We start from the raw sequence: 16,034 nt of genomic DNA on the forward strand, positions 1-16,034 counted from the left end.
GACAGAGCACTGAAAGGCCTGAGTCGAAACAAGGCTCCGGGAGTAGACAACATTCCATTAGAACTACTGATGGCCTTGGGAGAGCCAGACATGACAAAACTCTATCATCTGGTGAGCAAGATGTATCAGACAGGCGAAATACCCACAGACTTCAAGAAGAATATAATAATTCCAATCCCAAAGAAAGCAGGTGTTGACAGATGCGAAAATTACCGAACTATCAGTTTAATAAGTCACAGCTGCAAAATACTAACGAGAATTCTTTACAGACGAATGGAAAAACTGGTAGAAGCGGACCTCGGAGAAGATCAGTTTGGATTCCGTAGAAATGTTGGAACACGTGAGGCAATACTAACCTTACGACGTATCTTAGAAGAAAGATTAAGAAAAGGCAAACCTACGTTTCTAGCATTTGTAGACTTAGAGAAAGCTTTTGACAACGTTAACTGGAATACTCTCTTTCAAATTCTGAAAGTGGTAGGGGTAAAATACAAGGAGCGAAAGGCTATTTACAATTTGTACAGAAACCAGATGGCAGTTATAAGAGTCGATGGGCATGAAAGGGAAGCAGTGGTTGGGAAAGGAGTGAGACGGGGTTGTAGCCTCTCCCCGATGTTATTCAATCTGTATATTGAGCAAGCAGTAAAGGAAACAAAAGAAAAATTCGGACTAGGTATTAAAATTCGTGGAGAAGAAGTAAAAACTTTGAGGTTCGCCGATGACATTGTAATTCTGTCAGAGACAGCAAAGGACCTGGAAGAGCAGTTGAACGGAATGGACAGTGTCTTGAAAGGAGGATATAAGATGAACATCAACAAAAGCAAAACGAGGATAATGGAATGTAGTCAAATTAAATCGGGTGATGCTGAGGGGATTAGATTAGGAAATGAGACACTTAAAGTAGTAAATGAGTTTTGCTATTTAGGGAGTAAAATAACTGATGATGGTCGAAGTAGAGAGGATATAAAATGTATACTGGCAATGGCAAGGAAATCGTTTCTGAAGAAGAGAAATTTGTTAACATCCAGTATAGATTTAAGTGTCAGGAAGCCGTTTCTGAAAGTATTTGTATGGAGTGTAGCCATGTATGGAAGTGAAACATGGACGATAAATAGTTTGGACAAGAAGAGATTAGAAGCTTTCGAAATGTGGTGCTACAGAAGAATGCTGAAGATAAGGTGGGTAGATCACGTAACTAATGAGGAGGTATTAAATAGGATTGGGGAGAAGAGAAGTTTGTGGCACAACTTGACTAGAAGAAGGGATCGGTTGGTAGGACATGTTTTGAGGCATCAAGGGACCACAAATTTAGCATTGGGGGGCAGCGTGGAGGGTAAAAATCGTAGAGGGAGACCAAGAGATCAATACACTAAGCAGATTCAGAATGATATAGGTTGCAGTAGGTGCTGGGAGATGAAGAAGCTTGCACAGGATAGAGTAGCATGGAGAGCTGCATCAAACCAGTCTCAGGACTGAAGACCACAACAACAACAACAACCATTTCCTTACCGTGATAAATTAATAGGAGTGTCCAAGGACAACATAAAGAATTTTTTCAGTTATGTTGATGAGATAGATGTTGTTTACAGAGATGAGATCAGGAATTTCAATCAATTGTACCCGATCCATCCAAGCAATTTGCGTACGCACAACAGAAATGACAGAGGTTATTGGAATCCGCCTCCGACACCATAACAAAACACTCAAAGAAACAATTCGCACTACACTGGGACAAATCCATTCAATATTAGGAGAAACAACTCGCAGCATTGGCAAGGAAACAGTAATTATTACTATAATGGTTATCCGAACAAAAATTACAATCAGAACAATAACAGTTATATTCAAAATAACAACAACAGAAGAAGGAATCGAAATCATAGAGATCAAAGAAGAGAGGATAATAGGTACCATCCAGGATATTTTCAGAGAAACAACATCCAACAACATCCAAACATGTATTGCAGGAATAACAGTAATGATAATACCAGTTACAGTCATGGGCGGAATAATGTATGGGGAAATCACAATGGACCACTGCCACGACACATGCAATACAGAAACCCTCAATTCCTACCTAACGGAACTCCCAATGCGACGCGAGGTAATGTCAACAACCAAACAGCTGATACTTGGGTGTCGCGCGACAGAAATGTAAATATTATTGAGTTGGGCAATGAACCCAACCCGCAGCAACAACCGAATTTGCCGGAAAACGAACGACGACCGAGCTAAGCGCTCTAGTTACGGTCGATAGGGAGCAGAACACAACGGAACCGACGGTTTGTTTTCTCCGATATGATGACAGTAAGAAAATAGAAAAAGAATTATATCAGGATGTAGATTTTAATAGTACCAGTAAAACAAAGAAGATTATTCGGGCTACAACAGGAGTTATGATTGGTAGTTATGAAGTGGAAGTAATGTTAGATAGAGGAGCAGCAGCAAGTGTCATTTCAATGTCCTTACATAATGAACTCAAACAAATAATGAACATACAAACATTGCCAGTACAGAATTGTCACATTATAAGTGCCACCGGTAACAAATCAAAGAATGTGAAATTTCAAGCGCTAATTAACTTCACATTTTCAAATATACCACCCAGTTACCGTTTTCTGGCAGTAGACAAATTAGTTATGCATTGCATATTAGGAATTGACTTTTTGAATGAATATCAAGCAATCATAGATTTAGGAAAGGGTAAATGTCATTTAACCGTAAACCAACAACAACTGGCAATAGAGTTAACACAGGGTAAAAACTTAAACAGTAAACAAGGTAAGTTTGAACAGTTACATTTTGCGCCTCCACCAGCAACGAACATATGTGATTTAACTTTTAATGTAGCTGTAGCTCAGGGAATTAAACCTAATGATTTATATGAAAAACACACAGAATCTGAATATCTGACAAAGGAACAACTACTTGAATTACTTGAAGTTTTGCAGCAATTTCCTGAAGTATTTGTGGAGAAACCTGGAATTATTAGAGGCTATACTTATGAGATGGATGTTAAACCACACAAAACATACTGTAGAACATATTATAATATTCCTTGGTCAAAGAAACCCGCAGTTTTGAAAGAGATTGAAAGAATGCAAGCTTGGGGTATCATTGAAAGGTCACATTCACCATATCGCAGTCCGATCCTAGCAGTTAATAAAGAAGATGGTAGTGTAAGGTTAGTGCTGGACGCACGAGAAATTAACAAAGTCATAATTCCAATCAACACACGACCTATAAATTGGGAAGAATAACTTTTAAAATTTCATAATGTACAGTATTTAACCAATATCGACCTCCGCTCATCGTTTTGGCAGGTGAACCTCCATAAAAACAGCCGTAAATACACTGCATATCTATGTGAGGGACGTAGTTATCAATTTTGTGTTCTACCCTTTGGTCTACGAGTAAATGCTGGAGTATTTATTGAAGCCTTAGATGCTGTCCTTGGACCACAATTGCTATCGCAAATCACAGTTTATGTTGATGACATTGTCATTGCCACCACTACTTGGGAAGAACATGTTAAACTTTTGAAGCAACTTCTGACTAAATTTTCTGACGCAGGTGTCACTATCAATTTATCAAAGACGAAATTAGGGAGGAGAGAAATCAAATTCCTTGGTCACATCATATCAACTGAAGGCATTTATCCAGACTGAAGAAAAATTGATTTGGTAAAGAATTTTCCATCCTCACAGAATCGTAAACAACTCAAAGCCTTTCTTGGTCTATCTTCATTCTTTAGGAAATTTGTACCCTACCACCTTCTTAACAGTCCACATCTTCTATTTTTTCTCAAAAGAAATAATATTTGAAAATGGACAGCTATCAGACAGATTTTGAAGCGATTAAGACTGGTTTAGTTAATGCACCGTTGTTATGTCATCCTGACATGACGTCAGACTTTTGTCTAGTAACAGATGCAAGTTCCTATGGGCTCGGAGCATTTCTATTCCAAATTCATGTAGAAAATGAACAAACAGTCATCAAACCTATAAGTTTTGCTAGCCGCACGCTCACTGAATGCGGAAAGTCATATTCAGTGACCGAGCGCGAAACACTTGCCATAGTATGGGCATTTTGCAAGTTTCGCTACTTTCTATGGGGAAAACGTACTAAGCTTTATACTGATCATCAAGCTCTTTCTTTCCTGCTATCATGCAAGTTATTACATTCACGTCTCGCACGCTGGTGTGCATCACTACAAGAATATGATTTTGATATTATATACATAAAAGGAGAATCCAACATTATAGCCGATGCTCTATCTCGTTTGCCACAAGGCCCACAAGAATTTTCAGATGTGACAGAACAAACATCAGATTTCAAAATTTTACCCATGTATGATGGTACATGTGCACCTTACTACAAAAACATGTGGAGGGAGTTAGCCATATTGCAGGACAATGATCCCAGGTGGATTCAGATAAAGAATAAAATACGTGCAGGAACAGACCCACATCTTGAAAAATATTACACATTACACAAAGAAGTATTAATTCACCGACGAAACCCTGAATCACAGCATTGGTGTGTTTGCTTACCTGAAGCTCATGTTGATGATTTTATTTCATTTACACACAGAACTTGGGGACACTATGGTGTAACCAAATGTACAGATAAGATTATACAATATTGCTATTTTCCAAATTTAAGGCGAAGAGTATTGAGTAATATTAGGAAATGCATCATATGTCAGAAAGCCAAATATTCTAATCGCGCAAGCATGAATGAATTGCACCGAATCATACCTAAGAGGCCATTACAGCTAATTTCTTTAGATATTGCAGGACCATATCCTCAAGCACGTGGAGGAATGAAATACATCCTTGCTGTGTTAGATGTTTTCACAAAGTATTTAAAATTATATGCTTTACGTTCAGTTTCTACCACTGCTATTACCAGACGTCTATTAACAGATGATTTTGTAAGAATAGGAAAACCTGAAGTTATGATCACGGATAATGCAGCATATTTTACCAATTTAAAATGGAAGACTTTTATTGAAGAACAGAATGTTAAACATATTGTAATTTCAAGATTTCACGCTGCAGGAAACCCAGTAAAAGAACATTTCGAGAATTTGGACAGTTTATGAGAACACACAAACCAGAGAAGCACACAAAATGGGTAGAATACCTAGCACCATTTGAACAAATAGTGAATAATTTAACTTACATTTCTACTGGATACACACCAATTGAATTAATTATGGATACAACAGAAAGAAATGAATGGACAGACCTTCTACCTAAATTTACAGCAACAACAAATCATGTTAGTTTAGAAGAAAAGGTAAGACAAGCTTACACAACATTATGTGACAAAGCTAAGGAAAGAAAGCAGAAATATGACAGAGGTGTCAGGAAAGCACAAACATTTCAAGTTGATTAGTTTTACTAAGAACACATCCTAAACCCACAAAACTGAAACATTTAAACAGGAAATTGCAGATCTTATACTCTGGACCATACCGAATTGCAAATATTCCACACCCTGGCTGTTATTCATTAGAATATCCATTAACACATAAACCCAGAGGTCTACATCCACACAGACATTTGAAAAAATACATACAGTAAAATGTTAGCTAATGAGAAGAAGGTAATTAATATGATATACAGTTATGATGAGCCTACATTTAAGTTATACAGATACTTACAATCTAATGAATGCAGGTAAGTCTAGAAAGCAATGTGAAGCATCCAATAGCTAATTAGATATTTGGTTATAAGAGGAGTTGCTATTGAGGCATATACACATTAGAGGAGGCACAGAAATGAACAGAATTATTTTCTTTAGGAGGCATGTGATAATAGTAATGTTGATATAACTGATGTGAGTGACTGAATGAGATGAGTGAATGTAATTTTAGTTTAATAAGAGGATAAATAGTAATATGGGCAGAGGTAAATGGAATATAAGATGAGAAAAATGTATTATTACTATTATTGTTGAAGTAAAAAAGTAAATGATGACGAATAAGAGGAGTATCTATATATATATATATATATATATATATATATATATATATATATATATATATATATAATGCTGAGGAATAAGTATGTTATTTCATGAAGAATGAATAATGGATAGGTGAGAATGTTATGAGTAATTGAGAATATGTTGAGAGGAGAGAAACTAGATTTGAACGCTATATATCATGTACTCATGGAACACAGAATGAAAGTAGTGGAAAGAATATTATTTATTGAAAGATTGGTATGCCTGAGATAATAACTTATGTGATGTCTTATATATTTTTATAACTAAAGGTGAAAGTAGAGATTTATGTGGAAAGAATTATTTACAGCAGCCACTGCTGGAAATATACCAGAAGGTTTAAATCTATAACACTTTAACACTAAACTAATGGGAACTTGTAATGAAATTTTTGGAGTTATGTAGGCTTGACACTTCAGATTGGAAGAAGTATTTAAGAGAACATATTTAGCAGTCATTTAATGACATAATTAAAGCTCATCTACTGTACTGAACTAATGCACCATTAAATAGAAATGAGAATAAGGAGAAAACAAAACGTCAGTCCTCTGTTGCGGCTCATACTCTCATCCCTCCCTTAGAAAAATTTATACATGTTGATGAAATATTTGACATTATATAATTCGTGATTATCTGACAGTATGGAGAGACATACACACATATTTATTTATGAATAGAATTTTACAGGTACCACAAGGTAAATACAGAATGGATATACAGCATGGAATGCAGCAGCAATTATCTAAGAAGATTTATTTATATTGCTTGATACTCATGAAAGGAAGGAGATGAACTACACAAACTTTATAGGAACGTGATTGACTTGAACTATATATATATATATATATATATATATATATATATATATATATATATATATATATATATATACACTTACCACACTGATGTACATACTTGTAGGATCCTAAGATATTTAGAGGGGCACCGCTCTTAGAAACGGTAATAGAGGGGTACCACTCGTAGAAACAGCAATAGTGGGGACACCACACTTAGAAACGGTATTAGGTATAGGAACTTTTAGATTATATTAAGTTAACATGTATTTTATTCATCATATTTTATTTTGTGTAGTCCACTGTAGGAGATGCCTTTACTAGTATTTATGAAGTAGTTAGCAACCATCCCATGAACCTATCCTCCTACAGAGGGCTGTCTTGAAGCTTGAAATATGTGTAAATTTTGTTCCAGGAGGCAAGATGAATTGTAAGTTGAATATTCTAGCGAGTTGCCACAATTATCTTCAAATGTTGCAAGTGTAACGAAAGGGAAAGGAACAAAAAAAAGGAATGAAAGGAAAAAGAATGAGCTAACAAATAAAATAAATAAAATGTATATTTCAATCTGAATGTAATGTAATTCAAATGTCAGCACAATGATAGTGAATGTAACGAAAAAATTTACTATATTTATCATTTAATTCTGTATATGTACTATATGACAACAATGTAACTATCTCATGTAATGATTAATTGCAAATATTTGTATATTTATGTACTTACTATATCAAGAAATTTATTTTAAGGAGATGTTAATGAACTGCAAAGGACTTGTGCATGTAGCACATGATTCGTATAAATGGAACTGAAAATGCAACGAAGAAACCAACGTGATGGAACACTGGTCAAGAAATATTTACGTACTGTCAATATGTCTTGAAGTGTATGGTGTAGTGGAAGCCGGCAGGTCTTCAGGTTGGTGTAAAAGACAAGCTCATCACCTGTGGTAGGCAGTGAGGTGTTTCCTGTGCCCTCATTGACCATTTATACCCCGGTAGACGCCACCAAAATTCGACTGCTGGAGATCACAATTTCGTGTTGACACATTGAACAAACTTTGGATTTTCTTCAAGTCACACGCAAGAGATCCAGGCAGTACACACACACACTCAGAATCCGATACTACGTTTTTTAGACATTGTAGCAATATAATAGAAACTTTTATTGTTCAAATTAATTCCATTGTAAACACGAATCATGTGAACTGAATTCAACGCTGTGCTAAGCAACGATAATACGCTGCAATTCAAAGACATTAATGTTACGACTCCTAAAGAAGATACACACCAAAAATACTGTATACAAAGACTGATATGCAAAGAGTATTGTGCTCAGAAATATTTTTTGTAATATGTAAATTTCTTATTTTCTCATTTATATATGTATCTATGTAAATTTTCTATACTGCCACGCGCGCTTGCGGAGCGTGTCAGTAGAGGAGGCATTGTAATGGTACATTGACTACCGCGCCTCCGCCAATACAAAGATATAATTTACGATCGCGCACGCAGAAGAGCGCTGCGCCAGCGACCGATTTTTATAAATAATTTTGTTCGTCTTTTTACTTTTGCGTAGGTTTTTGTTTTTAACAACTAATTGATTACACTCTCTCTCTCTTGTCTTCATACGAAAGACGTGCATTTTTCGGCGATGTGTCGAATGTGCTTTTGGGTGGAAATTAAAATTTTATTACAAAGCGAGGTTGTTTCAATAGTGATTCGAGGTGGTTATCGCCAAATTTGTAAATTGATCATGACAGTGACAACTTGAAGAAGTTTTCAACAGACGGAGAAAAGTGAAAGACGGGTCGTCCTACAAGAGAAATTAAGAGGACAGCCATGAAGACTATATTGTAATTAATACTGCGTATCTAACAAGATTATAAGGTAAATTTCAATTAGTTTCTGATGCTATTTCCGTACAGTCGCTTTGTGTAGTGTTGCCGACCCGGTCTGCCATGCACGGTCAAATTACAGCACGATCTCAATCAATAAAACGAAGTCCGCCTTATCCGTAACTGAAACCACCAAAATTCAAAACCCAATCACATTTTCTATTTTATATTTTTCATGGCAGAACCCCGAGAAAAAAGGAAACACTACAGGTGGCCGTGCGGTTCTAGGCGCTACAGTCTGGAACCACGCGACCGCAACGGTCGCAGGTTCGAATGCTGACTTAGGCATGGGTGTGTGTGATATCCTTACGTTAGTTAGGTTTAAGTAGTTCTAAGTTGCAAGGGACTTATGACCTCAGAAGTTAAGTCCCATAGTGCTCAGAGCCATTTTGAAATAACAGCCTTAAGGAAAAATTTCTTCACCTAACATACTACAGATGGTGTACACAGGGCTGCACGGCGAACGACGCGCTCTACCTGGTGTGTCCTGATTGGTTAAGTCTCCGTCGGTGGCCACGCCTTAGAATAATGGTGGCTGTCAGTTGAACAGGATGCCATGTGACACTAGCCACTAACACGCACTTAGTTTCGCTGCACACCACTTGGAGCGCTGCAAGTTTATCATTCCATCACTGCGCTTGCTCAATGGCTAATTTTTAGTCGTCCACGTTTGTTATCGTTTTATAGTTAACAGATGTTACGTTCATCGCTGTGTGCTTCTCATTAGAAAATATCGCGTGGACTGCACTGTTTCAATTGCGTTGTCAATAAGTAACTCGTATTCCCATTGCGTTCTTCTCGCATCCGTAAAATTGGGTGCGGTAAATGATTCAAAATTTTTTTCTGTTCCATATAAAACAGAAGCTGCTTTCATTGCATGATTTTCTGCTCAATTATGTGTATCTGTTAATGCTTACGAATATGAGTGTGATCTGCTGAATGTAAATGGGCTTTAGGTATTCATATATATTGTTTGTATTGGATGTTATTTTTATTAGCATAGGTTTTCCGCACTTTCTAGAATTTAATGGAGAACTACATGTTAGCAGGTTTTGACAGTACTGCTAAACAATTGTATTGCGTCTTCCGACGGAATGAGTACCGTACGTAGTTCTGCCTTGAATGGTGTTGCTTCGTGCCACTGGCATTTAGGAACATGCATTTCATATGGGATTGCAGAATAGCGATGTAAATGTAGATGTAGAATGAGTAGGGCCTATGCTTTGTAGTCTTGGTGGCTAGAGCATTCTTCTTTGCAAATGCTAAAACTTTGACAGTAATTACGCAAAACTGTACTAAGGATAGCTTGAATTATTCAGTATCTACGGTGTACTCCAACTCCATTGTAGTTCTTCTGGTTTCACTTCAACTCATGTTAATGTAATCTGGTAGTACCTTCACACCTTCCCTCAACTACATCTACACTTACATATATACTCCGAAAGCTACTGTACGGCGCGTGGCGGAGGGTACCCTGTAGCATTATTGAGAAGTGGTATTTACTGTTATTAAGGAAAACGTGTAAGGAAGGACACACCATTGTAACTTTCTTTTCACACAACCTGTTCATTTAACAATATATAATAACAAATTTGTTTTCTTTACAAATTACCAAATTTGTTAAATGAATAAGCTTTTACAAGGGAAATCAAAACAAGGACAACATGACAATAATTACAAGGGCCCGGACCTACAGCTCACAGGTGAAACTACTACCTACATAAAGTGAATGAGATATCCTCACTTGTCATTTATTATCCGCAGTCTACTTCTAATGCCCGAGTGAATGAATTACCCGAAGTCACTGAAAACCACATTTTACTTCTAAATAGACATCCCCGTTTTTCTAAAATTCTCTTGATTGTGTAAGTACGACTGTTTTCTCGTGAGCCCACTTTCTTCTCCTTGCAAACATGCATCTTTTATTGCTCTCAAGCAACTGTATCTCATTTTTGATTTAACTGTATTCATGAGAATTATACCCCTGTAATTGTCAGATGTATTTCCTTGTTTATTTTTAAATTTTTCTTTGGCGGCTTTCCAATCATCAGGGATTTTGTATTTTCGCCAGAGTTTATTTAATTATTAATTAGTTGGCAGAGCGCCTACCCCCCCCCCCCCCAACTTAATAATATTTATTCCACCTGGGTCACGACTATTGCGATCTTCAAACATTTAAGAACACGTTCAGCCTTATCTAAGGTTCTATGTTGATCCATTGTAGACATCTGAGGTTGTTGAATCAACTGCCTTCCTGTTATTGCACCCATCGTAATATACAGGGTGAGCATTAAAAATTGTTAAAGATCATTCTCGGGAGGGCAGATAGGGTCAACTGTCAGATATAATGCCGGTTAGAGAGAAAGGTTGATGGAGTAACAGTAAGACACGAAAGCTACTGCAAGTCCCCGGATGGGCTCAGCACTCATACAGTAACACAAGAAAATGACATCACGGTAACAGAGCAATATCGTCGTAATGGAGGCTGCACGAAGTGTCACACGGGAGCTCAGCCAGAATGCAAGAGTAGCTATTACTGTTACTGAAGCAGCAGGAAAATGGTCTGAAAGGTGAAATTGTGAAATCTGGAAGTCATCAAGAGCGATGAAGTGCTCAGAAAACAAGAGCATTCAGATGTCCCCATAGAAGGGGTAACCCGACAGGCACATACTCCCTGACTTCCACATCTTAGCTCTTAGTTGTAGTTCAGTGGCATCTCAGTGCTACAGCTAATTAGTACCGAGGTGGAATATCTCCATCCATGGCCTACTGAGATGATTACGGTCTACAATGCCACCGCCCACTAGAAGTGACTGTTGCCTAGAGCTGCTGCCGCTGCCTCATCCTCACTTTCCCTGATGGCAAGACTTCGACGCCTCCCATTACCACGTCTCTACAGACCTCACTGGTGGTCCTTGGCAAGATTATAAATCACCATTTGCCTGAAGGAGTGTAGTAATAGAAGTTCGCAAATTGCAGCTACCAGCAGACTCCCTACATCTTGGGCCGGTCTCTTTCAAGGGGCCGTGACCTGACTCTCCATGACTACGGCCATCTCACTTACAGTTATTGGCTACCTTGCCTGAGTGCAGTCTACGACGTCTACGGGAGGTTCCTGGTAACTTCTGGCTATTCCGTGGTCGCTGAGGTAGGGCAAACCAGCCGTCGTTGCTGCAGGTAGCTGTATATGGCGTCACGAGCTACTGAGTAAGTGCCTTTCTCGAGATGGCAGCTGAGACTGCGATCTGCCCTGGTATCAGTGCATACAGTTGTGGCCAGCAATCTTCCGCCTAATGCACTGCTGCCAATCGTGAAGACAGACAAATGTGCACCTTCGACCAACAAAAATGTATTTGGATATCAGTCAAGCACGTAGCCAGGATTTTGCCAAAGGGAGGGCCGGCAGTCGTGTTTATTAAAGAGGACCTTAAAATGACTATTTTTTTTCGTTTATTCATAAAATTTCCCTGAAGCACGGTAAACTATTGTGTTCGACAATGATCTCGGAACTTTCACCAAGCGGACACACGAGCCAAATCCGGTCTTTGGCACCCCCCCCATTTTTTTTAGCCAAATTACAGCTGTAAATGTGAAGTGAACAAATCCATTACCAGCATTGGGCACTTCTTGGTTCGTGCCGGCCATACAGCCCCGCCGCAGGGCGCTGCTGTCAGGCGTTAAAGATTGCAGTTGTGCTTCAAATGTTTACAGCTTTAGAGCAAAGAAGTGTGAATCGTTTTCTATGGAGCAAGGGACGAACGAACATCGACATATAGAAGGAAATGCAGCCCACATACGTGGAAAACTGTCTCGCTTTGAGAACTTTGAGGTGGACGTGTTTTTGGGGTTGTTTCGGGGAAGGGACCAAAGATCATTGGTGTCATCGGATTAGGGAGCGACGGGCAAGGAAGTCGGCCGTGCCCTTGCAAAGGAACCATCCCGGCATTTGCCTGGAGCGATTCAGGGAAATCACCGAAAACCTAAATCAGGAAGGCCGGAAGCGGGATTGGACCGTCAACCTCCCGAATGCGAGTCGAGTGTGCTAACCACTGCGCCACCCCGCTCGGTGGCCGTGTTGTGAGTTCGACAAAGGCCGTGAAGACTTGCATGACAATCGTTGGTCGGGGAAGCCACGTTCGTTGCTGAGTAACGACAGTATTTCCCGCGTGGATGCAGCGGTTGAAAAGCAGATCGGTGTGTGTAGATTGCAGCCATTTCCTGCAAACTTTGCATATCTTATGCAAGCGTTCACAAGTAACTATGAAGCCAAGACAGCAGTCCGGCGACGGTTCCATAGTCAGCTGGAAGCATTGTACCGCAGGGGCATATCAAATTTAATGCTGCGATCGGACAAATGTGTGAACCGGTGTGGGAACTATATTGAAAACTAGTGTAAGGTACATAGAATGAGACGTACATTTGTCATTACCTGTTTGTACCTCAGTTTATCTAATAAAAAAAAGGGGCAAAGACTTTCTAATCTGTCCTCGTACAATCTCCTTACTTAGGGGTGCTGTATTTTTCCAAACACTAACAAGCAATCATGCTCCAATCTCCCTTCATCCTCGAAGGTCATTTAACACTCTTCTTCTTTCGGTGTAGATCTGAGTTGAGGAAGTGATCAGTAACCGACAAACGCAAATTTTTGGGACATTGCGAATGTTACTGAGAACGCTTTTTGGATAAAGAAATCTCTGTTCGACAAAGCTAGAACAACTTTTTTGTGGCGAAAATGCAAAGAATCCGTAATTATTCACCCACACTCTTTACCGAATTATCATTTAAATATGCATCTCCCATATCTTGCGTTGTAAGAAAGATTATGTTCTGCATTAAAGAGTGTCCTGACTAAACGAGGGGACTTTGGACAATAGTTTATTTATCATACGGTTTTTAGTGTGGGGATGTCGAAAGAGATGCTCGGCTCGCCTTCAATTCAACTCTTTTCAATTAAGCAGAGGGTTGCGTCTGTAAGGCAACTGGAATTTTTCAGGAAAGAAATGTTTTGGAAAAATTGGCTGTGACATGTATTAAGGAACCAATAGGAATTTCCGCAAACTGAAAAGGGGAAACGACAGCAAAACATTTTCAAGGTTGCTGCCGAACAGATTCAAACCACCTCATTAACCTAATCCAGGGTTGCTAGCTCAGTGGCCCAACACGTAGAGCTACCTGAAGTCGGTGGAGAAGTTGGAAAAACTGGTTCTTCTACATTGTTTTAAAATAAAATAAAATCCATCACAACAATAGATTGAATCCTGGCACTGCAGGTTTTTTTCGTTAGTTTCACATGTGGAGTCATCTGATAGTGCATGAATGCATGCATGTTTTAAGATTTAATTGTGTATGGAATTGCTGGCTTCAGTTATTAAATATTACAAGTGCTAAGAACGGGAGAGTGGGATGCAGATCGCAGCGCGCAATTTGGGGGGGGGGGGGGGGGGGGGGGAGTACCGGTAAGCTCTGCAGCCTTTGTCGTAATGTAGAAGTAAAGCGAGCGATTTATCTGACGTCCAAAAGGTCACGATCATTGACTTTCGGACCAAGTGTGGAAACATTTACAAAATGGCTAAGTTTGCAAAGTATGTGCCGCCATGTTAAAGTACACGATGCAAAGTAAACTAGTGCTCTCCAAAACTGGCGCTGTGACTTATATGGTGCACCATAAACGACGAGGTAGAACGACAGGTGTTGCCAAGTGTTCAGTCTAATACACATTTAACTGTTGAGCGATGACGGTTCAGATGAGCAAAGGGGCTACCAACAGTGTCTTCTCAACGACTGTTGAGCAAATATTGCTACGTGTGGGTCCCCAGAACGGGTGCCTGGCTAATGCTCCCATGCTGCCTGCTGTTCGTCGGCGACCTGAAGGCTGGAATTTATACACCAATAACCCAGATAGACGTCCAGTGAGTGGCGAGAGATGATCTTACACATAGCACACGGCCGTCTGCGTGTACGGGGTGAAACGTCTGACAGCAAGCACCCCATAACAACTGACGAAACTGACCAAGAAGTTGGATGGAGTGTTATGGTCTTGAGAATGTTTTCGTGGCGTTCGCTGGGTGATTTCAGCTTTTCAGCTTGTGCCAAAAAAAATATGCATCTATCCTTCAAATGACTCTAAACACTATGGGAATTAACATCTGAGGTCACCAGTCCCTTAGAATTAGAACTACTTAAACCTAACTAACCTAAGGACAACACACATATCCATGCCCATGGCAGGACTCGAACTTGGGACCCTAGCAGCAGCGCGGTTCCTGACTGAAGCGCCTAGAACCGCTCAGCCACAGTGGCCGGCCATCTATCCTTGGGGACCATGCCCAGCCCTGCAAGCAGTTTGATTTTCCTGGCATGTAATAGCAGGATAGTGCAACGTATCATACAGCTCGCAGTGTACTTCCATGGTTCAAAGGTCATAAGGATGAGTTTATCAAAAGCCCTTGCCACCAGACTACCTAGTTGAGAATCTATGAGACCCTCCCGAGTGGGCTGTTCCCACCTTGGATCCTCAGCCGAGAAACCTAGCGTATTAATCGACTCGGCATGGCACAATATTGAGATCCGTATATTCCAGAACCTCAATGACTTCCTTCCTGCACGTCACGTAGCGGTCGGCAGTGGAAAAGGTGTTTATTCGGGCATCTGGCAGTTTGTCGCATTATCGTGCATGGAGAGTGTAATGCTTAGAAATTGATGGCTAAAAGTGCAGCTAGAGGCATACGATCATTCGAAATGCATTAGTGGTACTTGGGGCACCCGCAGAGGCCAGAAACTGTAAAGGAAAAAAGTGACTGGAATGCAGAGAAGAAATACAGTGAAGAGCCAAAGAAACTGGTAAGTGCCGCAAACACGACGTGCTATGGACTTCAACAATGGTTGAGGTAGTGCTGGAGAGAATTGACACCACGAATCTTGAAGGGCTCTCCATAAATCCGTAGAATTACGAGGGAGTGAAGACCTTTTCTGAGCGCACGTTGCTACGCATCCCAGATATACTCAATAATATTCACGCCTGGAAAGTCTCATGGCCAGTAGAAATGTTAAAACTCAGAGGAGTGTTACTGGACTCAGTCTGTAGCAATTCCGGACGTTTGAGATGTCGTATTATCCTGCTGGAATTGCCAAAGTCCGTCAGAATGCACAGTAGACATGAATGGGTTCAGGTGATCAGACTGGATGCTTACGTACGTGCCACCTGTCAGAGTCGTATCTAAACATATCACGAGTCACATATCACTCCAACTGCATACGCCCCACACCATTACAGGGCCTCCACCAGCTTGAATAATCTCCTGCTGACATGCAGGGTTCATGGATTCATG

Source organism: Schistocerca piceifrons, chromosome 9 (assembly GCF_021461385.2).
Source record: "Schistocerca piceifrons isolate TAMUIC-IGC-003096 chromosome 9, iqSchPice1.1, whole genome shotgun sequence".
Classification (NCBI taxonomy): domain Eukaryota; kingdom Metazoa; phylum Arthropoda; class Insecta; order Orthoptera; family Acrididae; genus Schistocerca; species Schistocerca piceifrons.